General features: G+C 32.5%; 2 protein-coding genes and 2 long non-coding RNA genes across 6 annotated transcripts in view; 2 read left to right on the top strand and 2 right to left on the bottom strand.

Annotated features, from left to right (window-relative positions):
- Positions 1-24,607, top strand: part of LOC105330768 (uncharacterized) — a 171,858-nt gene that overhangs the window by 93,838 nt on the left and 53,413 nt on the right. The gene's annotated exons all lie outside the window — the stretch shown is intronic.
- Positions 4,909-8,482, bottom strand: LOC136276581 (uncharacterized). Its single transcript, XR_010715095.1, has 3 exons — positions 8,414-8,482; positions 6,274-6,332; positions 4,909-5,198 (listed from the first exon to the last, which is right to left on the bottom strand). It is a non-coding gene; the product is annotated as an uncharacterized lncRNA (long non-coding RNA).
- LOC117680356 (mucin-2-like) overlaps positions 9,712-24,607 on the bottom strand; it is a 100,190-nt gene continuing 85,294 nt past the window's right edge. Inside the window, exon 3 of the transcript XR_010714602.1 lies at positions 9,712-10,087. The gene's annotated coding sequence lies outside the window, so the exon portion shown is untranslated. The remainder of the gene's footprint in view (positions 10,088-24,607) is intronic.
- On the top strand, positions 17,773-19,043 carry LOC117689036 (uncharacterized). The gene is made up of 3 exons (XR_010715122.1): positions 17,773-18,013; positions 18,161-18,229; positions 18,558-19,043. It is a non-coding gene; the product is annotated as an uncharacterized lncRNA (long non-coding RNA).

The following is a 24,607-nucleotide window of genomic DNA, read 5'->3' as shown; positions in this document are numbered from 1 at the left end:
TTTCAATTGTTAATTAGTACATGGCTGTTAACTAATAAAAGATATAAATTACACTAAAATATAGTCACTTATAAATTCAACTTACCTCTTACCTTTGCGAGGTGAAATCATCATATTGCGTGTCCACATGTGTAATATAAATGATTGGACATAATGTATTTAAGAGTTGAAAATTTTATTGTAATTTAGGTATTGTTGGAGGAAGATATTTCACAGACACCAATGGCGGAGTCAACACGCTTTGTCTGCCTCATAACCCTGACCCAGCTCCGACAAGTCTCCCAATATTTAGCTACTCTGGTCGTATTTTCGGGGCTGAATACGAGTTCAGCTTTAAAGGTGTTGGATTGAATGACGATGTTCCATGCACCGTTTGTATGATAGCGCGTGCGTCATCTTCTATTATGATTCCTGCTAAGTTATCATGTCCGCAATACTGGACAAAGGAATATGATGGATTCCTAACCTCTGGGGCTCATTATCAAGGCCATACTTCTACAGAATTTCTATGTATGGATAGCAGTCCTGAATACTTGACCGAGGGAGCACGCCAGTACGACAATGATGGTCGATTGTTCCACACTGTGGAAGCAAAATGCGGTTCCCTCCCCTGTCCACCTTACAAGGATACCGAGCTTCTCTCATGTGTCGTCTGTACTTTGTAGATTGCCAAATTTTAAAAGAAAAATGTAGTTGTATATTATTTCGACCTTATGAGAAAAGTTTAACTCATTTTTCTTTCAGAAATATGTCGAATATACCGAAACAAAGCTTATACTAGTTTTAAGTGCAGTGTATACTAGATGAATTAATTACAGCTTTAGTTGGACATCTATATGTTATGTTCAATTAACTGCAAAATATGTTGTCTTCAATGTAGTTCGCCAGGTGTTATTTTTTTATTTTGGCATCCTGTATAAAAAAAACTTACATTTATATCAAAAACATTTCATGCAAATTATCGTTGAATGAAGTGTATTCAAATTTGAAAATTAAAATTATAAATATATGTTGAATTTAACAGAGAGTGTCCAGGGTTTCTTGTTTTAAATCTGAAATTTAGAGATATACGATATTAATGCCTCAAGGTGAACTAAAATAATCTACATCAAGTTGAAGATTTAATTACATATTCATGAACATACCTCAACTCTGAAATTGAAATATATATACAATACATTCATGTGTTTTCATTTTACCATATTTCAATAGTTTTTGTGACAATTTTACTGATTTCGATCTAGATGGTTTTTTGTTTACCTAAACATGCTTCATCACCTTGACAAGTGATCCTATATTTAATTTTTAGTTTGTTTACATAAACAAACGCAAAATAATTCTTTTTTGGCGTAATGATTTGTGTTAACTTATTCGATAGTGCCAGGTAAATGAAATAAAGCAAACGATCGAAACAGTGGTCACAAGCAATTTTAATTGCTGAGTTGAAAATTCAAATTTTAAACCTAAAATGAATGTTGTATGTTAGGAACTGTTTATTAATGCTTAAAATGAATAAGAAGATTGACAAATTTGCTATAAAATGATTTTCACTGGTATATTGAACCTGAGTAAACAAAAGCAGGGCACGAGCCTTGTTTACATGACAAAGAATGGTGAGCTCTGTATCTTGCCTATAACTTACATGTATCTCATGACTCTCAAATTTCATTTGATCATTACAAATGCCTTCTTAAAGCATTGTAAATAATTAAAACAGAAAAATAGAATTTTACCAAAATCGTGACCATGCCCCTTTAAAGTCATTATGACGTCATAATTGATTTGGAGAATCTTTTTCCCTTACTTTACGGCTTAAAAGGAATTTTGTAGAAAAGTAAACAATTTCTTGACATTCTACGAGGGTTGTTCGGAAATTATTGAGACATTTTCTCTTATTCTTTTAATAAAAAAGATAAACTCTTGAAATTTTACCAAAACGTAAATCAGGATTGAGTTTATCAATGTTAAAAGTTTCTTGTTCATGGCATGAATAGATCATTCCTAGTAAGCTGACCAATGTGCCTTCGTCCTGTAACCCGGCGCAACAGCACACTTTTCGCAACGTCATTTTAACGCTTCTTATTGCTCCCGTGTTTTAAACACCTTACAAACGAACTGAAATAAGAATTATTCTTTATTTCTCATCTTTTGTTTTAATTTCAAGATGTCATCATTTACATTTTCTCTCATTGTTGTTTTTTTTGAGAAAAAATCGAGTTATTTTTACCCGAAAGTCTAATTACTGTGAATGTCTCCTGCAGTCATTTTTACATATTTTAGAACTTTTGACAACAGTTAGTGTGTGTCAAAAGTTGTTAAATAATCCCTTTGGCATAATTCTAGTTAAACAATCAGTGAAAAAAATATGATGAACTGAAGTTCTATACCTTGTCTTGTCATCGTATAGTTTTTTACGCAATTGCGTGGCTTTAAAAGGTCTTCTTCTGAGATTTCCACCAGTTTAATGGTTTTCGCTGCGCCGCCTTGACGTCAAAATTCAATGTAAAGTCGTGGTCAGATTTTTATTGTTTGGTAAATATATGTGTACCATATCCGTATTTCAACTCGAACATCAGTGAAACTTAATCAACAGTTAATTGCAAAGAATAACAAAATGAACATATTTAATTTGATTTCTTTTATCATTAACTGTAATTCTACGGACACTTATAAAGTAGATGTTTAAGTTGTTTAATCTCCGAGTTCATAGCTGCGCCGGATACCCCGACCACCGACTTGTTTATCTACTGTCGTAAATAAAATATTAAATATTTTTTAAATATTACTTTGTTTTATTATTTGTTAGTGTTTCTTCAGTGTCTATGCCAATTTTCACCAAAATTCGTCACTTAGAAAAGAAAATAATCGATTTGTCTCAATAATTTCCGAACAACCCTCGTATATTAAATGATGGAAAAAGTAATTGCGATACCTATATTCAATCTGACATCATTTTAAAGAGGAGGTCCTGAGCTTATTTAATTGCGTTTTTAAAGAGACTGTATGCATTCTAGATATAATTTATTAGTCAAAATTGGACAAAACTCCGGAATATGTTCTTTATTTCCTTCATATTTCATTGAAAATGAAAGTTTAAAACATGATTTTTCACTGAGTTTACCAAATATTTTAGCCCCGCTACACCCTATCGAACAAAGCTATTGTTATGTAGCATCATTGAATGAATTTATATCTTAAATCTTATAAACCTGTAGGTACCTTTCATTTACTAGATCCTGACCTTAATACTTATTGGAGACTAAGAAAAACACATGTTTAAGCCACACAAATGACCCATTTACAGATTGTTATATTTTCTGAAAATGATAGATTTACCTAAATACTCATTTCACATCAAAAATTTAAATCTATGAAATCTGCATACAGAGGTCTAGATCTATTTCTGCTTTATATCTATGTATTTGACGAAAGTCTCTTTTCCGGTGTCGACTTCACACTGGTATTTAGCAAACATGAAGACTCTATCCATCTTAAATCTTAATGGAAAAGCCCAAAACCTTGGTTCCGTAGGGGTTGTCTGAATATTAGAGATAGTATATACATTATCATCTCTGTCTTCAGCATTTTTTTTCTGGGCCAATTTCTCCGACTGTATAGTGACCTATTTTGACTTTATTTCGGTACCATAAAATCTTTGTCAAGGGATTCGCAAACACATCGCATACTAATTCTATTGAGTCCTTTCTCTTGGAAAGTATAGAGGTTTCAACGCTGAAACTCCCGTTGTTGATTTTCACTTTTATATTTACATCCGGAACAACTTTAAAAAAGAAATCAAAATATGTTAGAAATTGAATTAAAAGATGCAATGAGTAAACTTAAAATAAGGAAGAAATGAAATAATTACAGATCTATCAGAATTTGATATGAGAGACAGTGATATACTAAATTTTAGCCTACATTTCACGTCAAGAAGGATGTCTTTTGATACTGGGTCCTTCTTTTCGTTGTAGTTGTTGGAAGCGTTGCATTGGAATTTTGTAGCAAAGTCCCTTGACACGTTTTTTATCCCAAGCATTCTGCCCTGAATTCCGATGTCTCAAAAAAGAACATTGTTATTGGTTAAATAAATTTCTATTCGGTTCAGCTAATTCGGCTGAAAAATTATAGGATACTCAAAATTAAGTGGACCTTTGAAAAATTTGTATTTCTACGGACAATATGTGATTAGCAATATGATGGAATCATTTTTGCTTTTTTAATATCATTTCAATGTCCTACTATATTAAAGTTTGGCCTCGGATTTATTAAACAACATCAGCTTAAAATATATATATATATAATTTTCAATATTAAAAATATCTCTCTCATTACATTTGTACATCATTCACCGCATTTAATGCATACTGCACAGTATGGTGTATTTATTTGAATTAGTTTTGAAAATGTACATTTGCAACTGCATTTTAGTTATTACGTAGTTTTCGTGTTAAAAACGTATCATATTCAGTGTTTAAAAATAAACTACTAAAATCATATTTTTGGGGAGGGGGGGAATGTGTGCTGATTTTTTTTCATAATTTAAAAGTTATACATTTTCTCTTGTTTGATACTCGCATAAGGTTAAAATAAACTAGTTAAAAAAAATTCTGTTAATGAGACTTTATCAACAAAACAGACTGTTTATCATGTAAATTTCGGAGTAATATTTATAATTCCACAGGTTTAAAAATATACATAAGCCATGGGATTCGATTCAGAAGCAAACAGAAAATGTTAGAAAAAATGAAGTTAAATGAATGCCTTCCATTGAATTATAATTTACTTCATAACTACGTAAAATCAATAGCTTGTTTCAAACAAAGAAGGGAAAATACATATGTCACAGATTTTCGAGCGGAATTAACTAAAATTTATATTTACTGTAAGACAAAGACTAAGACAATATTTTTACATTGTTTTTACATATTTAATATAGTTTGAATCAATACATATAGAAAGTAATTGTCCTAGTATGGGAACTGGTAAGGTCCTCCACTGTTGTCTATTGCCACTTGGTCTTGACAAGAATGGACTGGTGAGGTCCTCCAAAGGGACAATGTTCTCTACTGGCCACTTAGTCTACACAAGACGTCACCAATATTCGGCCACCATCGATGAAATTGGTTTACACAATAGATGGAACAAGGAACCTCAGAAAAAGCCAGTACCAGGTCCACTTCAGAGTTAGCACACAGCTATTTCAATTAACAAAATACATAGTGACTGGATGGTATGCACGAGAGAAGTATAAGAACGTCCTTCCCTCTGGACTGCTGCGTCCAAACTGATACTGCACGGACTGGCGGGTTTAAAGCCCGGTGAACTGAGGTTCAATATGGGTATTTACAAATACGTATGACTAAAACACTAAGGGGCTCACCGCGGGATATGTGGTAAAGTTAAAATACGAAACTAAATATATACAATGATGAATTTTAATGTGACAACATATACTTGTAAGAAGAAACTTTTCGTTAATAATATCATTTACTTTCAAGATAAGGGGGCTGTGTGACAAAGAGAATTTATGCAACAAGTTTTAAATTAAACACACGTCATAGATAATTTAGGATAAAGTGTATTGGGTGATCATCACTTTCTTTACAACCATTTCTAATTAAACACAAATCACAATTGGCATCTTTGCATTAAAAATAACCCAGATTCTGTCAGTTGATGTTTTAACCAACGTCGGAAGTGAATACGTACATTTAATACCGTAACTATAATTATGCATGATTAAATCACATATTCTGGTTGAATATATTTGTATATGATTGTAAAAATATATTAGTAAATACATAATCAATGTAAACAGATATACAAGTACGCAGACAGATCTGTCATGATTAGATATTACTGTCATGTTGTAAATTTTAAATTTATTAGGTGGGTGTAAATACAAAATTTACAACATGACAACTGATGAAAACTAAGTTGTCATGTTGTAAATCTTGTATTTACACCAACCAAGTAAATTCAAAGTTTACAACACGAATTTACTACAAATATAAAAATCAGATGTGTAATAAACATAAATATCCTTGTTATCTGTATTTATTACGGTAAATATGTTTCAAATACGTAATTTTTGTACAATTTAATGCATTAATTGTTTCTATCCTGGCATCTACTTGGGTTTAATTGTACATCCAAAGAAATACGTATACATGTACATCTCAAAACCTCAGTTTTTTTACTTGTGGTTTCCAACAGGTACCACGTGACTTTGGGCTCTGGAACCCCTGTTGCATTGCACCATAGACTAACCTCGTTTTACTCCCAAACGCTTACTCTGGGTTCACTGGAAACAGGGATTGCTGCTTCTTCTGAAAATTCACAAGGTTTTGCTATGAATTTCTTAATAATAAATTGTTCTACAAGCAAAAAGAATAGACGATATGCTAATGTTAAAGCATTGTTTTGTGTGTGTTCAGTATGCGAAGCGTTTGGTTTCTTATTTTTGAAATCAGAACATAAATTCATTCCGTATGTAGGTATTCAAGTTGTTCTAAAATGGAAGCCTTTTATAAATTTTATTACAACATAGTAACAGTTTCGTTACATGAATTATAAGAGTGAGCATGGGGAGAAGGAGGGGAGAGGGTGTGGTTTCCTTGACAAACCAAAATTAATTTTTCACAGAAAACATTTTTCAGTTTACATAACAAGTATGTTACATGTTATAATAAAAAGCTATAATCAAAATACATTTGTCAAAGATGGGGCGCCATCGGCACGCCATTTAAACAAAATATTAAAAACTAAAAATAGTAGCGTAAGGAGGTGGGGAGGGTGGTGGTTAAAGCAAAGCTGTAAACATACGTTCTCGTCAGAAGTAAACAATGGAGACTGACGCTATCTAGCTGCGCATGCGCGTGGCAGAAAATATAGGGGCCCCCTATGGGTCATACGCAGAACATCAAGTACAAATGCGTAACCGCTGTATGCAAGAGTCTCATTAGACATAAACACAGCAGCAAAATACAAACATAGCTAACAGTTTCTATAAATGTTTTTATAGATAAAAATTGTTTTATAGAAACCTGTTAGGGTGGTGCTCGGTTTGACACATGTGAGCTCAGTATTGCCAAGTATATTATAAAACACATGTAAGGATAAAGAAAGGTCATTTATTAACTAAATAAATGACAAAGTAAATTATGCAACATGATATAATGTAAACTAACTAAATAAAACCGATCACAACCCCTGAATCAACAAAGAAGGGGGGTTTTGATCCCCCCCGATGGCGCCCCATCTTTGACAAATGTTTTTTGATTATAGCTTTTTATTATAACATGTAACATACTTGTAATGTAAACTGAAAAATGTTTTCTGTGAAATTGTTCACTTACAAATGTTGCTTTTATTTAGTTAGTGTAACATTTTATTAGTGTATTAGTGTAAACCGCTTTATGTTTCTGGCGATGTATTGATAAAGATATTTGGAATTGATTATTGTAAAGTTTATCATTAAGTGAAACTTCCGTGACAGTTATAAAAATACTTAAAACTAACTTTTTTGACATACGCAAAGTAACGCAAAGTAAACAAAAATCCGCAATTCAAAATGTAATCAAAAACATTATCTGATTTCTAGTTTACATAACCAAGAATTGTGAGCTCCGTATTATAACTCGGCAACTGGCTCTCAAACTTTGGTTGATTATTAAGAAATGCCCTATTGAAGAACTGTTAACATTAAAAACAAAAAATATTGACAAAAATTGTATTCATTTAAGGAGATTTACATAGTCTAAAAATGGCAACGACCATCCGGCCCTCTTAATTTTCTGTATTGGAGTATAACTTTTGCTGATCGAAAATTTACCGGATGTATAATTATAGGCACTATGAGTAAATATACCACCGTTTCATCCCTGGGAATATTTAACTAACACTGCTTTTTTGAAACAGTAAGAGCCAATATCCAGTCTTCTTCATATAGGATACGATATACCTACTAATTAAGCACAAAAAACAACGACATTTCAAAGTTGTTTGTCGAACACCCTTTTCTGAGTTTTCGGGTAAAGATACTATTACCCAAATTAATTGAATAACGTGATGCTGTCTGCAAGCGTTTTTATACATACTTGAAAATAAATCCCTTAAAAAATAAGTTGCACTTTTATAGTTTATATTTTGATCTCCCGTGAAAAAAGGGATTACTGTGGAATTAATCATCTTTGTTCGTTGGGGACCAGTGTTCGTGGCTCTTGTGGGTAACCTTTGTCAACAAATTTACATCCCCAGGAGCGTATATACAATCATTTCTTTAAAATTTATTCAAATTATCCCGAACTTGCTACCAATGAATGTATGGCCACAAGAACCAGAAAAATTATGGCTACTTACGAACATTGACCGCCACGAATTAAAATGATTCAACAGTATAGTAACATACCTATTGAACAGCTGATGTTGAAACTCGCAAATATAAAAAAAATAAGGATTAAACGTCATTTTAGCGAACATGTTTTTAACAGAAGTTGAGCGAAAAATTACTCTCTTGTTAGTATGTTATCATGGGATCGGAAACCGACAATCTTTGTCGATTATATCACGCATTCCTTACATAAGTGTTTATGAACTGGAGACACACTTAACATACATTTAAGGACAACAGAGAGAGAGAGAGAGAGAGAGAGAGAGAGAGAGAGAGAGAGAGAGAGAGGGAGAGGGAGAGAGAGGGAGAGAGAGAGAGAGGGAGAGAGAGAGATGACATTAGTTTGTCTACTAGTAACCGTATCTTCGCAAGTCGGTTTGATTACAGCAACTGTGTTCTTTCTTCCTTTTTTTTTAAATTGATAGGCCAAAAGGCCTTAGTCTAAACCAGTCCTATGTATGACACATTAAATTGTACGTTAAAATGGTCATATCTGAACAATATTTATGATATATAAATTTTGAGACTACCTAGAGGAAGAGGCTTCATGGTATAATGACTGTAGGATGCACTTAAACATTGTAAATAGAGATGTCAACGATTACCCAAGTACTCGACTATTGTCCAATCAGCGACTAAAATTTTCTTAGTCGACTATAAAATTGAAAGCATCTGATTTATTCCAAACGCACCAGTGTTTTTGAGATTATATCATCATATTGTTAAGACAGAAGTTATAATGACCTGAACCTAACCAAAACGTGCCTCATTACATATCCACAAATATGTGCGATCGTGAACTTCAAGTAAATAGTTAGTACTTGTTGGAGATTCTCTTGTTTTGAGGACAACAATGGAAACAAACAATCGATCCCTATTCTCAATATTCTTCGTCCATAGTTAACTATTAGTTCCAGGCACAATTGCTTCTGATACACTATTATATTTTAAGCGACTAGTCTTCTGGTGCCTAGGACCTCTTCTGGTTTTTGAATATCAGTTTACAGTTTGATCAAACGCACTAATGCATGAATTTGAGAAAACAGTCTGTGCCTTTGATTTTACATATTATTAACGATTACTCTTGTACAAAAATTATTTTTCAAGTAAAATTTTCTCAAGGTTTCTTGTTTGATAACTTTAACAGTTAACAAGTACGGATGAATAAATTAATTTGAAACAAGACGCATTTGGATGATCCAAAGGGACATACATGTATACAGTTTAATAAAATGTATCGGTGTAAGAACTCCGTAAGTATGCAGGCTTTTTGTAAACAAAACACAGGTTATGAAAAAATCATATATGAAGCAAACTCGTGAATGAATGAAATTTACTTTTATACTTATAACCTAAACATGATACACATGTATACAAATGTTACTTTGCAAAGGCTCGACTAAACATTAAATATAAACAAAATAAGAATTATCACACATAAAGAAATATTAAGCACAATGTTTTTGTTTACAGAAAAGTACATACACAGCAAAGTTTACGATAAAACAATTTTCATTTACAACTAGTGTTTTTTGACTCGCTTAATGTTACGTTGTAAAGTCTCTCAGGAATTGATGAATCAAGGTAACATTTGTATAAACCTTCGTCTTCATTGGTGACGGATCGTAACACCAGCTCGCCATCATTCGATTTAATAACCTCTTCTTTCATGATTAATCCCTTCTGGCCATCCTGCAGATAAAGTTAGATAAAACAAGTGAAACGATTGGATAATATACCAAAACATTGTATAAAAGCAAGTAGCAACACAGGGATATAAATGGTAATGTAGGTGAAATATCATCTGAAAGGTTTAACGGTATACTAGTACATTGGTTATATTTCTTAAATGAAAATTCGCATATGTGTTATAATTTTGTGTCGCTTTCACTAAATAGAACCATTTCAACAAGACCCTAAACTTTCAGTTGGGCGTAGCTATTTATTTCTTGCGTCAAAACAAGTTAAACATGACGCGGTTTCAAGCGAAATATGCATCAATTGTGTAGCCTTAGCTTTAAAGCCAGACTAATCTTGTTGATTTCAAAGAGCCATAGCTGAGTGTCTAGCTATGAAATAGACAGGCCTACGTCACAATGTTGTTTGACACAACTACCCAAAGTCCAAGCTCTTGTTAAAATTGTTCTATATCATCCCGTAACACTACATATTAAAACGTTTTGCACGTAGTCAGACTCGATGAAACTGCAATCAAATAAAAACTCATTAGCAAATCTTTCGTAATCCGCCACCGAACATTCACATGCGCAGTGACTCATTAAGGAGAGGAACTAGTAAATTGTTAGAACTTATATCCTTTTGAGCAATCAATAAAATATGTTCAAGACAAAACTCATGCGGAATGCGCCATTTGCAATAGAGTGTAAATGTGGCATGTGATCGAAGCTATGCATGTGTTTTGCACAGTTCAAGTTTTAATTTAATGATATCCAGTGCTTTACTCGCCTTTAGGTCGAATATCTTGGAATGTATATGTTCATTTACTCTAATGTTTCATCAATTTGTTATCACCAATTTCGAAAACGAATACATATATTATGATCAAATAATATGTTTCTCCACTTTATACATCTTTAGTAAGTATTTTCCTCTTAGTAATTTAGCGAATTTTTTTTCGATATTAAATGATGGAAAAATTGGAGAAATAAGTTGGACCAAAAATACAATCATACAGTCAACGGGTAATTTCAAGAGGAACTTTTCTAGCTCGTTTAAGTTGTTAATAAACTCTTTTTGCTCTCCTCAAAATTGCATTGTGTTAAAATTTGAGGTGTTTAAGCGTATTTCGCCTGAGCTTATTTGAAAGCTAATGAACGATTCATGAGATACTAAATTCTCAGGAAAAAATGTATTGTACTTCTCAAATGTACGTAGCTCCCCGTCTAAAAAAATCAAATGCACGAAGAAATCGGTTTTCGTTCCTGTAAATTTTTTGGGGTATAAAATGACAATGTACAATGAAGATATCGTTGATATTTTCCCTTTTATCGAATTCAAATACATGTATATTCTTTCATTAAAATCTTCCAAATGTGCTGCATCGTCGGTTAGACGTACAGACTTGTACCTCTGACAGGATGTCTAACAATATTACTGTATAAATGATCGTCCTCTAAAGAAAGGAATTAAAAAAAAAATAAGGTGTATTTTTGAACGAACCTCTGTAAGGCATTGCAATGTTTTTTTTATCACCGCACCTTGCGAAAATCGTCTCAGTAACAATCGACCGGCATTCAATCTCGTAAAACAAACCTATAAACAAAGCAAATACAAAAAGTAGCATATTTCAGAATAATGTATCTTGTTTTATAATCATTCGATATCTTAAAATTACTGTAACAATATACTTACTGAGAGCGACTCCAATAAAGCAGACAGAGTACTGAAGTCTTTTACCAAGCATTTTGTCTCGATCGTTTTACAATCTGTTTCTGATCGTGTCAACTCCTCTGGTGTTTTTATAGATGTATTGCAAATTTATATCACGTGATAAAATCGCCCTTCCTGAGTGGGGATTACAAATAATTTGTTGAATAATTGCTATATTTATGATTTTGCTTGAAATCGACAGCAAAAAACAAATTCATTATTCAAAAGGTGATATAAACATGAATTCTCAGAAAGATATGGTTTTTTTTTTTAAATCTATCTAGATGATGAACCCTTTTACAACGTGTCTGCATATGTGCTTGTTAAAACATTACATTCATTGCCCGAGTACTCTGTGATTCGGTATCTATACTTATAAATCGATGATAGTTTGAATCCTCCAGTATTGTTACTTCATCAATTGATACATTTGTTGTGTGTATCAATATCAATAAAATGTCATGTTCTTAAAAAAGTTCAATAGTATACTAGAACGCACTTATGACGAATATAAAATATCCATAAAATTAAACATTTTTGTTTCAAGAGCTGTAATATTAGATATATATATATATATAAATATTTATATATATATATATATATATATATATATATATATATATATATATATATATATATATATATATATATATATATATATATATATATATATATATATATATGTGTGTGTGTGTGTGTGTGATTCTACAGTAAAGATTTCTTAAACATCTTACAACCTATATTAACGTTGGTACAAAATCAACAATCGTAAACACAGTGGAAAATGTTGTAAAATTGTAAATCTTATTCATATCATTTATGGGTAAATATTCATATCTTTGAAAAATACCCCCCCCCCCCAAAAAAAAGCCCCAATAAAACATCACCAAAAGAATACAAAACAAGTTTTTTTTAAATATTGAATATTTTTTCCCAATTACGCTGAATACTGGTAGATGTATTAATTGTAAAACGGCTCGAGGCTTTTCCCTGTAAATTCACATTTGGATTACGTTTGAAATAGTTTCTGCTAGGAAGTCCATCGAAGGGTAAAATTAACGGAATTAAAAAAGAATAATTATATATTTGCTGCGTGCTTACATGTTTACTCTATCAATGCCATAAACAGCGCTATTCGTAAAATTAGAGTAATATGAACCGACGGAAATTTATACAAGTGTCACCATTTAGATCCCCGATAATTAATTGGCTCCGTGAAACAAACACACTGTAATATACTGATATCGACGGTGTTCTTATTCAGTTTTGAAGTATATAGAAATGGGTAAGAATTTTAAAAGAGTGAGTACTTATATAAGTTCATAATTATATAATATGTGTTACACCAAATCACGACAGTGTTCTTATTCAGTTTTGAAGTATAAAGAAATGGCTAAGAATTAAAAAGTGAGTACTTATAAAAGGTCATAATAATATAATATGTGTTACACCAAATCACGTTAGCGACCTTTTATCTTTTAGCGCCCCATCTTTTATTGCTCTGTACTACTAATTAATGATGTTAGCATCTTTGATTAGTAACACAGAACGGTTGTTGGAACACTTGCTCATGTGCAGTGGCTACACGTTCATACTATCCAATGACCTTCTTTGACCCTGTTTGGGTTTTTGTTTACCCTTGCAGTTGTGATATTTATAGAAACACTATCGACTGAATTTGCAAAAGATTTTTCTGCTATCTTATACATTTAAGCATTCAATCATTATTTTTTGAAAGATATAGTCTCATAACTGCAGCGGTGTGTGCATATAAAATGAGTAACGCGTTATGAAAATGTGTATGCACACACCGCTGCAGTTATGAGACTATATTTTTAATTAAAAATAATGATTTAATGCTTATATTTACATTTTCTTAAACTTCTTTCCTTGTCTGCAAATGTGATTCATAGGTCAACATTTCTGATTTATCCTAAGGGTTGAGTTCAAATTAATGGAAGAGCCACTGGAACTGCCACAAGCGTGAACTTTGATTCTCGCTTGTGACGTTTGCATTTTAAAGCGTTCAACGTTTGTGACGTCATAATAAAACTAGTCATTCTAACCTTTGGGTACCCTGTGTGTGTTGCGGTCTTATAACTGCGGTATCTTTTCACACACTTTACATGCAAAAAATATTCGGAATGGAAATATTAAAGAAATAAACAACGTTATTTATTGAACATGGCGTTATAAATAGTAATTGCTCTGTTGGCATATTCCATGATGCTCGCTAGCGCCAGCAGAGCAGTTACTATTCATAACGCCATGTTCACTAAATAATTGTTGTTTATTACTTATATTTGCATTTTACCATGTATTAGCCTAGACCTTGACATTTAGCTATTGCATCAAAAATAAACATTCAGACAGTGATGTATCTTTTTAATTCACATAGATTTGTTAAGAGAATCAATGATATGTTATAACAGTAATTCCTTTAAATTTTATTATATATATATATTCCTATATTCCTATATATATATATATATATATATATATATATATATATATATATATATATATATATATATATATATATATATATATATATATATATATATAATAGACTTACAGTGGGAAAGAACAATTGATATGCAAATATATATATATATATATATATATATATATATATATATATATATATATATATATATATATATATATATATATATATATATATATATATATATATATATATATATATATATATATATATATATATATATATTTATATATGTGTGTGTGCATATCCATTGTTCTTTCCCACTGTAAGCCCATACGGAGGAGCTGCAAATATTTCTCTACAATCGAAATTGGTCTGTCTGAATGTGCAAAGGGCTAGCGCATCATGGAATATGCCAGCAGAGCAACTGCTATTCATAACGCCATGTTCACTAAATAACGTTGTTTATTTCTCAAATATAACACTTATGCACTTGCTCACCCCATTGAAAACGTATACAACTCAAATGACAACTATTCATCCAATTACGACTTCAACTACAATTATGAAAAATCTTACAGAACCCTGAAAACTGCTTCAATACTGAGTAAAATTTTATCCCAGGAGGTGACGTCAACATTAGTATAATTTCCATTATAATCCGTGATTTGAAAATCAGAAAAGCTCAAGGAATAAATTTTCTCCAGAACGAGCATATTATCTACGGATGATTAGAATTCTTGAGAAAAAGAAAAAAGAATGAAATCCGAGGAAAAGGATTTTAGTCAAAGCTAGATAGCCCACGGTATCCTTTAATTGACAAGAAACCATTTGTCACAATATAAAACTTGGTATTTCCTTATATGTCGCTTTCCTAGACACATAGAAAGCATTCGACACAACCTGGAGGAATGGAGTAATGTACACGTTATATCGACTTGAAGTTTCAGAACGTCTGTGGACTCATTGAAGACTGTCATACCAATACCTCATGTTCTCATGTTCTGTTGTAGTAAACCAAACAAGCTCCACCTGGTTTCCTGTTTCGCAAGGAGTACGCCAATGTGGAATCCTTTCACACTTATCAACCTACAATGTAGTATTCATTAACGATCCAATTATAGAAATTCATAACCAATGTCCAAATACGGGTACAGTGTTACACATATGCATACACAGTATACAGTATGACTAGTTCTAACCTTACCCTTCCGGACAATATCTCTTACAGTCATCTAAAATATTCCCACCTCAGCATTCAAATACTCCTTAAAGTGGACATTCAAGTTTAATGCAGGTAAGTCAAGTGTTCTCATGCCAGAGCTTAACATTCTTTGTTAACAAAGCTCTCCCATGCTTATATATATAGTGTATAAACAAAATATTGTTTCGGGAAGATCTAATTTTTTGTTTGTAAGTTAATTATGATCACGGTGAAACGTTTTGTCACGTGTCATTTGGTTTTGAACATTATATTTACTCTTAAGCGGTCTATTTGTTAATAAAAACCATTATATGAATGTTGTTAATACACTAAAGAATAAAAATCTTAAAATCATTAATTCTAGCTTTAAAAAGCGACACTAGGGCCCCTTGAAGTCAGGACTACCCGATATGTCTTCAAAAGAATAAATATTAACATAAAAATGATATCCCTTGCTTCGAATTCTTTATTAGTTCAAAGGAGACTTCATATTTTACCTAATATAATGTTTATAAACGAACGACATTTTCAAAAACAATACTAAGCAGATGTTTCGTTGTTCACGAAAATCAACTATAGATAAAAATCCGATTCAAGATTGTACGTTGACCCTTAAAATTCATCTCTTATTATTATGAATATTATTATGCATAATGTGTTTGATATATATATATATATATATATATATATATATATATATATATATATATATATATATATATATATATATATATATATATATATATATATATATATATATATATCTGTTATTGTGAATTAAAAAAGCAACAAAATTTTATAATGTGTTTATCTCTTATTCAAATTACTTCTGTATTTTAATATTGATCATTCTCATATGAATGACTCGGAGATTTCATGGAATTACAACAAGCTATAAGTTTATTTACTAAATATATGAAACTTTATTGATTGGAAGTACTTAGTTCCAGTGAAAAGTTTAAAACTGTAAAAGTGGCTATACCAAAATAATTTTAATCATCTCCTTCCCATTAAGGCATTATGTAATGCCTATTTCTTTCTTATGGACTAGATTTTATTAAGAGATAATAGACTTGAAAAACTTAGTTAGTACCAGGAAACAATCACGACGTCTATATATCTCTCTCTGGGGTTTCCCGAAATTGAAGGATTTCTTGCTAGGGACCCCTTAGAGGGGCACTAAAGCCAGCGTCTCTCTGATATTAGTATCTTTGTTACACCTAGTAAGTCTTTGGACAGCAATAGTAACAGTTATTTGCTTTTCTGCTTTATATCCGGGTGATTCTCGAACTTGTACTTGAAGACATAGAAAAGAATATTAAATTGGTGCGTATCGATATGGCGTAATTGATTTCCGTAGTGTTATCTGTTGTGTTTTTGACTTAAAAAGTGAAAGGCTGATTTATCAAAATAGTAAGTTGTCTTTGCATTTTTTGTGTCAAGTAAGGCTGTCAGTTCTTAGTACCAAGAGCCAAGATTTGTATTTGTAACGTTTCCGCATAAAACATATGAACTGATATACAGGTGTAAACATTAACAAATAATACACATGATATCAAAGCTCATTTGTAGATATAGAAATAATTACTGTTGTTCATACTATTGCTACAATGCTGCTTTTAAAAAAAAAGGATTGTTAAAACGTTCAACGAAAATGCATGAGCTTGGTTGTTACGTGATCAAATATTGTAAAGTAAAAAGAGTTTCTTATGAGATTGGATTATGTATTGTTAACTTATAAACATTGTACTTTTTATTTCCTATTTTGAGTTTTAAAGAGAGAGAGAGACAAAATGATATAAAGGTATGATCCTGTGTGTTCATATTTATAAAAAGCAGCAGACATGCCCTAAGCTCCTCGCATCATGTAGTCAATGATAAAATGTTTGTTCCTTTTCAATGGTACAATTCATTCTTAAAACTCGAACATTGAATGTGAGCCGCAGCAAGATTATAAAAGCGTTGGAAATTGCACAGTGTCAGTGTAATTTCTAACACCAAATTCTTATCAATGCATCTTTTCCTGGTATGAATTTTACAGTCAATGTTCTTGTAATGTGGAATGTCAACAATTTAAAACAACCTACAAGTTATATGTAAATGTAAACATTACATTGACTTTATTTTAAAAAGATGCTTAAAAATAGACACAAAAATAGTTTAAAAAAACATTATAATAGTTCTGAGTAAAAGTAATATAAAAATCTTTTGAGATAAATCTGCAATGTTCAAAATGATTTTCTGATATAACATGAAAATGGTCTACTTTTATCTCTGTGTACCGGCTTTCCATTTTGTCATAGATAAGATAATTAATCTCAGAGGGTTGAATGTCTGTGCACTTCAAATTCCTTCAATATGTTTCTCTTAAATTGGATATGCCTTCTTCTTGGGTCTTCCCTTTTGAAAGTTAACGGCGTATCCGAAAAAATATCACAGAAGCGACTTTTGCTGAATGATCCTAGTGCCCTCCTCTCCCGAATAGAGGACGTGGAGAGGAAAATGCTGGCGATGGATAAACAAATGACTCAGCTTAAGAGTCAACTGGACAACGGTTTGCTATCTCATCACAAATATGGTAATTATTAAACACAACACTTATCCCACGATATGCAAACCACTCCTTTTATATTTAATTTGAATATATTTTGGCACTAACATACAATTCGAATTTGGCACATGCTCAGAAATTTAGACCACCTCTTATATTGTTGCTATTAAAAAGGAGCTGTGTATACTCGTTGGGGTAGAAAGACTTGTCCAGTCGTGAATGGCACCACCATTTTATACAGTGGTAAGTAAGATGAAAAGAGAGTCTGTTCAGAGAAAACAAATATGTGTCGCTTTAATAGTGAAGAAAACTCTAATATAATGATACATAAACAGGTATTTGACAGAATAATAGGCGGGTGTTTTAATAGTTGAGAAAAACTACAAATTATTTACAATAACACCTTTTCTATGCAATTATTTATGGCATCATCGATATTTTGGTCATATAGATCCTGTCAAGATGTATGTGTGTAAGGCGTGGCATTAATTAAGTGGTCAATAATTTAAAGCCGTAGACTTTTTGAGCAATGAACACGTGTCGTAAATATTATCCAATGTTTAAACTTTAGGCGTTGCAGCTGGAAGAAACTACAATGATAAAGGAGATGGAATCAATACATTGTGCATGCCGCATAACCCTGATTCCGCTCCCTTAGATCTACCAGGTGCGCCAAACCAATACCATTTTGGCCGTATATACGGGTCTGAGTACGAATTTTCGTACAAAAATGTAGCTCGTAATGACGATGTACCATGTGCTGTTTGCTACGACGTCTATGCTACCACTTCTGTGATGATCCCAGGAAAAATTGTTTGTCCTAGTCACTGGACCAAACAATTCGACGGATTCTTATTGTCAGGATCTCACTATAATGACCACTTTGGGGGAGAATACCTATGCTTGGATAGAGATCCAGAGTATGCAACAGAAGGCGCTAGACAGCAAAACTACAATGGCCGTGTGTTTTACCCCGTGGAGGCAGTCTGTGGATCGCTTCCGTGTCCACCTTATGAAAACGGCAAATACGTATCTTGTGTTGTTTGTACCAAGTAAACATTAAATGATTCACAAACAAGGAAGTTGTGTGTTTATAGGTATAATCAGCATGTGCCAGAAATTATTTAAAATGACGTTGAATTCATAAGAACAAAATATCCTTCTTGTCTCAATGACAAAGTTGGAAAACTCTTAGGAGCATGTCATGAAACTTACGTCAAAATCGTAAATCTATTAATTTTTTGTAATGAGCAATAACTCACATCATTTAGAATTGAAAGTATCTCATTCTTTGTAAAATATATTTGTATTTACTTAGAAAGATTTTAAAATATTTGATCGATGTTCAATGATAAGCATTCTTGATTTTACTGTAAGACTAGTTCATCGCAGAAATTTTCAATATTTTCCCGCTTAAATTGCAGTTTGATGGGTTTTTTTTTTTTTCAACATTTAACTTCAGCTACATGTACCTCTCTAGTTTTCCATATAAGTAAACCATTGACACTATGACACATACTTTAGGGATAATTAATGTTTCCTGCACTTACGGATGAACGCCATAGGTATATTTATTTCCGCTCTTTAATGCCGCAATTTAATGCTTGTAATAATTTCACAAAATAACTAGTAGACTAATTGTTCACGGAACAATTAGAGGCCTTTCCACCTTTCATAATGATTAAAAAAAATTCCCGAAAATGTTGATAATTATTGAGTAATTAGAGAAAAATCAATTTACGAAAAAAAAAAATTAGTTCCGCACAGTGGTTTCGATCCGAGTACCTTTAGATTCCTAGGCGAGAGTGTTGCCACTACGGCATTTCGCTTGTTATCTGATGGAAGGTAAAATTTGTTGAGTTGTGTAGTCAATTTGGATGATGATAGAAAGAAGAGATGAAGCATTCTTCTGTCCATCTAAAATTGATACCCAACGCTGAGGAACCTTTAGAATAGATAGGGGCTAAGCGATTGGTTGGGAGGGCAGTATTTTTTCATCAGTTTATTAATAAAAATCAGTGCTGCTTGTAAACAATGTGGCTGGATAGCGTTGACTAAGAAATCAACAGGCCAGGTCAAACTCTGGTCGCCGGCGGGTATTTGAAGGTGTCGGATCGTCACGTCGGCTCAGCTGATGCGAATTCTCCTTGTGATTTGAAATGCACGTGCTTAGAAATCTATCAACTGTCATGCATTCGTGGATTACAAGTACGGAAAATCGGAACTGAATTAAGGCCAGTCATGTATTTCAGCCAAGTCGGGAAATAAAATGTAAACTAAATTCATCTAAAATCGGGGTCTGGGAAGGAAGAGTTATCTTTCGTTGTACTTCAACACAAGTCGTCACAGATTTTCAGTGAAATTTGAGCGTGAATTTATTAGACACAAATATCGAAGCGTTGAAATTTCGTTTCTCGGGATGGTGGTTCGATGCCGCTGAATAGATAACTTTCTTCAATAGGGTTCATTTCGTTTGAAATTTGGCAGGCAATTATATTAAAGTGTGAGGAACAGTCCCATGAATTTTCGCCAAGTTCTACAGAGTTTTACTGGAGCTGGAATTTTGATTTGGAGGCGTATTCTAAAACGCAGTCTGGAGTCAAATGGCAGGCAGTTTTTCAGACTTTTAAAAAATATTCTGTCAAACGGTTGTAACACTTTTTTAGGTTTTATTTTAAAAAGGAATATTAAATTTCAAGTTCAAATATCGAGGTTCAAGTTTATATAAGAATTCAATCCTTGTATAAAAGAAGGGGGAGGGGCTAAATGTACATATAACTAAATCTGATATATATGTTGCATACACTTATTACTCATGAGTTCTAAGAGGTCAAGGTCAGGTCAAAGGTCAAGGTCAAACCTAAAAATAAGGGGGGGGGGTGGTTTGGTTTGGTTTGGTTTTAAAGAGCTAATTCCACATATAAATGCATCTGAAATGTATATGTTAGATATACTTGTAACGCATCAGGTCATTAAAGGTCAAGGTCAGGTCAAAGGTCAAGGTCAAACCTAAAAATAAAAGGGGGGGTGTGAACTCGTGTTTGAAAGAGCTCTTCGTACATATAAATGAATCTGATATTATAGATGTTGCAGATACTTATAGCACACCAGTTCTAAGAGGTCAAAGGTCAAGGTCAAACATTAAAAAAAAAGGGGGGGGGGTTATTTCGTATGTGTTTGTGAAATCAATGAAATTGAAAGGGGAAATACTGCCAGAAGTGGACGTTGGACCCCTTTGGGATCAATAGATTGAAGAATCTTCTAAGTGCACTGAAGACATTGGTCAAAGTTTCAAGTCTGTACCCGTTATGGTTTCAGAGGAGTAGCGATAATAAGCATTTCGTACAAAAGGGGCAATAAATCACTAACTATTACAAAGTGGGAGCTGAAGGGCTACATTTTGAAATGTCTTAAGACGTCCTACTACATTCTTGATCAAATTTCTCTTTATCACCCTAAACAAAAGAGATGCGAAAACTCATGAATACACATATGTTCAGATGACCTTGACCTTTGACCTTTACGTCATTTTGATCGGCCAAGGAAGACGCTTCCATCCCAAGTGATCCGAAGTCTCTATGACAAATAGTAAAAAAGTTGGAAGCGATTTTATGGAAATTGAAATACTTTCAGGGGCAATGACTGATAGAAGGGGGTCTCGGAACCTTTCGGTATGAATAGATTGAAAGAGCATCTAAGTAAACTACAGACGTTAGTAAAAGTTTCAAGTCTCTATCTCTTATGGTGGAAAGACCTAATTAACTCGCCCAAATATTCGAACATGAGCTCGACACATATCTACAAATAAACTTTTGAATGCCAGCTAGTTGTAAATAATTTCAGACCCACTAGGAGCATGCCAGTTATAAAGCAAAGCCTGGGGCCCGTTTCTCAAAAAGGCCTACGTCCAGGCGTTAGCTTATTCCGGATTAAATCAGGGACTAAACCTCAAATCCAGACTAAGTTGCGTTTCACAAAAAGGTGTAATTCCTTATATTAGTATGTACACAAAAATGGTGGGTGTTTTGTTTCTAAGGCAAAGCAAAAAGAGAATCTAATTTTGGGTTTGTTTTACGCTTTAGTAAGGAAAATATTCATATTTACCGAAATATTTGTACTTGTATAACTGAATAAATGCACCTATTGTTCGATAACTGTTCCTATTTCTAGATAAATTAAGATTAAATCAATTTGATAAATAATGGGCTTAACTCATTTAACGTATGTAATATACATTACTACTCATTAATAAAATTGCCTTTTTTAAATTTACCTCTAGCTAAAGAATTAAACATGGGTACATGTATACCCGGATAACTGATATAAACACAATAATTAAAAAGATGCAATAATTCTAAATTATACATGCATTCCACAACAACTCCGAGTATATACATCGTATTGATGTATATAAGTACGGATAGATTATTGATTTTTTAATCAATACACAGTAAGGACAGACTAGATTTTATTTTATAAACCTTTTAGGCTAACATTGTTCAACTAAATCTATATTTTATCTTCACATCATTTAACGAAGTACCACATGTATGTTTTAAACGCAGTCTGATACCAATTAATTGTTTCTAATTAAATTTAAACCTATGAAACGAAACTGATTTCAAAATATTGAGAATACTCTTTTAAATAGGAGCAACTCAAAACGTTTACAGATGTAATCTGTGTTTGTGTGTGGTTATGTGTTCCTTACCTTTATAATTACCATTTTACAACACGTATGCATTCTCATTCTCAGTTTTTCCACCTTCTACACATATCTTCGACATCTAAACCCTAACTTACGTCTCTTTCAGAAACGCAACTTAGACCCGACTAAATATTGGCGTAACTTCGTTAGTCGGACTAACTTGAGCCCAAATTTACGCCTTTTTGAGAAACGGTTTCCATTGCTTAGATGAGCGCTTTAGCGTATTGGTCTCTTTCAATGACCACAATGCCTTCACATGTTATTGGCGCTTTGCTCATCATTGAATGTTAGCTAAGTTACTTAATTACAGGTATTAACACGGTAAAGCGTTTTGTAGGTTTCGGTACGAGTAATATTAGTATTAAACATAATATTTACTCTTTTTCAGTCTATTTGTTAACAAAAACATAATATGAGCGTTGTTTACGAAATAAAGTATAAAAAAAAAACGTCGCTATGATGATCACTTATCATCGCGAAACCATGACAAAACAAACGACATTTTCGACATTAATTAATGTTATACATTTATTTTATTATTTTACACGAAAACCAAGTATATACGAAAGTCTGATATCAAGATACAAGATTAGTGCGTGTATAAATGTTACGAAGGATTTTTAACTATTTTTATAGACATCTAGGATCTACTCTCTTATGTTGGAGCCTTGAGGAATTAATATACTAAGTATACGATAACAAACAAAACATTTTAAATTGTACTTTGACACTCATTACACAACTGCCTTTGTTGAGTTACAAAAACAAATGTTGGATTTCGCAAACAACATGTCTTTTATTTTAATTGCTTTTAAATTTTAATAATGATTATGGGTGACGAAAAGATTACATATTTACAAGTTGTTTGAAAAAGTACAAACGTAATACTTATTCTCATGTCATCGACTTGAAGTGCCATTGAAAGACCTAACTCCTAAGGTGTGTTTGGCTATTCAAAAATAATGTTACTCATCTCGCATCACGACAAATTAACACTGTAATGCACTTTTTTTATTTAAAAGTTTTGATCAAGAGTCAACAGAATTGGACAACTGAGGTTATACTGGGAAACAATTAAGCACGACGCATATGTAGTTCCCTCTTCGTGTTCCCGTACTTGAACGACTTCCTGTTTATAGACCTAAACCAATGTGTAATCTTTTTTGTTTTATTCTCAAGATGCAAACGCAATATAAATTGGTTTATGAAATAGTGGTAGTTGTGTTCGTTTAAATTTGACAGAATATACAAACATATTACCCTTTCCGTGTATTCCCTATATAGAAGTATATGCATGTAAAGGTTGCCGCGAGATTATAAAAGCAAAGCCGATATTAAAGCTGTAATATAAAATAAGGAACATCATATTCTGAATTCATTTTTTTCTGGTGTGAATTCTGCATTATTTCAGTTCTTGCAATTTCAAATGCCAATAATTTAATTAACCCCAGAGTATACAATAATGAACAAATGCTAGTTATTCGTGATTTGTAAATAGAATACGTTTATCTTAATGTACTAGTTTCCCATTGTTTGACATGATAAGATGGTCAATCTCTGGAAGTTGAATGTCAGTACACTTATTGTACCATAGATATGTCAATCTTATATTGGAGTTTCCTTCTTCTACCTCTTCTATTGAAGGTTGAATGTGTATCCGAAAAGGTTCCAACAAAACGACTTTTGCTGACTGATCCTAATGCCCTCCTCTCTCGAATGGAAGATATGGATAGGAAAATGCTGGCGATGAATGCACAAATCACTGACCTGAATAGTCAACTGGACAGCGTTATGATATCTCATCATAAATCTGGTAATTTTCTTTGAACAGCGCTCACCGCATTAGTGCTAATCCAAACTTATAGGCTGTCCATTTCATTTTTGGTTTGAAGATATTTTTAATTGTAGAAATT

The sequence above is a fragment of the Magallana gigas genome, chromosome 6 (genome assembly GCF_963853765.1).
Source record: "Magallana gigas chromosome 6, xbMagGiga1.1, whole genome shotgun sequence".
NCBI classification, from domain to species: domain Eukaryota; kingdom Metazoa; phylum Mollusca; class Bivalvia; order Ostreida; family Ostreidae; genus Magallana; species Magallana gigas.
This window is presented reverse-complemented; position numbering and strand designations above follow the sequence as displayed.